This window comes from Buceros rhinoceros, unplaced genomic scaffold (genome assembly GCF_000710305.1).
Source record: "Buceros rhinoceros silvestris isolate BGI_N320 unplaced genomic scaffold, ASM71030v1 scaffold25563, whole genome shotgun sequence".
In the NCBI taxonomy this organism is placed as follows: Eukaryota; Metazoa; Chordata; class Aves; order Bucerotiformes; family Bucerotidae; genus Buceros; species Buceros rhinoceros.
This window is the reverse complement of record NW_010405738.1, coordinates 23,129-24,719: the sequence shown is the minus strand read 5'-3', so window position 1 is coordinate 24,719 and position 1,591 is coordinate 23,129.

Below are 1,591 nucleotides of genomic sequence, written 5' to 3'. Positions count from 1 at the left end.
GGTAATGAAAAAAAAAAAAAAACAACCAACCATGAAGTATGTTATGTCAGTCCTGATTCAGATGTCCTCCTCCCTCACTGGAAAAAGAGCCGGCGTACCGCAGCTGCAAACCTGTGCTTCTAGAGAATAATGTGATACAATCTCGCTCTAGATTTTACTATTAGACAAAATCATCAGAAGTTTCTTTGTTAACTCCTAAGCACCTCTTTTCATTTGCTGTTAATAATATGGGAAAATATTCTTGACATTTCAGAGCTCTAGCTGCTGTTACAATACTGTACGAGAGCCTCCTCATGGACTGATTTACATCCGTGACTCCTCTTCCAAGAGCTTCCTTCCCAAATTAAACATGCTAATGATTTTCTATGCAAAATTTAACAACCTAATAGGCTGAAAAAGTCAAATGAAAATACACTAATTGTTGCCTTTGATGTATACTATTCTGCCAATTCTCTCATGAAAACAGTCTATTAGCATTAGCTGGAGTACTTAGTAAAATATATATTAATAAAGAAAAGCTCATATATATATATGCACATACTCATGTTAAGACAATGATACTGCAGGCCATAGAAAGCACAGCTTCAAGGCTTAGGACTGACACAAATGACTACTAAACACTGGAAAAACATTTTCTCAGAAGCCCTGAATTAGTAAAATATATATTAATAAAGAAAAGCTCATATATATATATGCACATACTCATGTTAAGACAATGATACTGCAGGCCATAGAAAGCACAGCTTCAAGGCTTAGGACTGACACAAATGACTACTAAACACTGGAAAAACATTTTCTCAGAAGCCCTGAAAACAACCTACCACAGAATGAATCACAAACCTTCATCTGAATTAGCTGGTGTTGGTTCATAACACTGGGCTTATGCAATATAAGCAGGCAAAATAAGATTCCACAGTCAAAATAATAAATACAGAATGACATAAGAGAGATAATAAAAGGCTGGCAAGAGAGCAGAGAGCTACCTGCCTGACCCCAGAGATCTGAAATGAGCTCCCCCAAGAAACTGCCCAATTGCTTTATAAAGTAAGATTTCCACGTGCATGTATTTTTTCAGCTAGAGTACAAGCAATAATGCATTTTAGCCTACGACCAGCATCACAGAGAGAGCTTTACAGCAAGAATTGCTTTATTCTTTCCGCCAGCCCGGTGCTGAGCATGAGCCTTGGTGCCACTGCAGCCTTAACACTTGTAAATAAAACAGAGGCAAACAAACAATAACAGAATGTAAATATTCTCTAAATACAGTGACACGAGATTACTTTCTATTGCTTTGTCTTTAACGGTTTGCTTATAATGATTTGATAATCTAATCTAATTGATCTCTCCAAGTATTTCTATGGCTCTAATCACTGTAGTATCTGATTAGTGGAACAGATCCATACTTTATCTCCAGATTTAATAACTAAATCTATACTTGAAATAGAGTCACGCAAGTTCACCGGACGGAAAGGGCCAGATGCTGCTTAGCCAGGGGAGGAGGGAGGGAATAGGAAAGAGGTCCAGAATGACTGAAAAGGGGCATTTGGCTTTGTGTCAAATCATCCCTCTGCAACCAAGCTCCATTTAAACA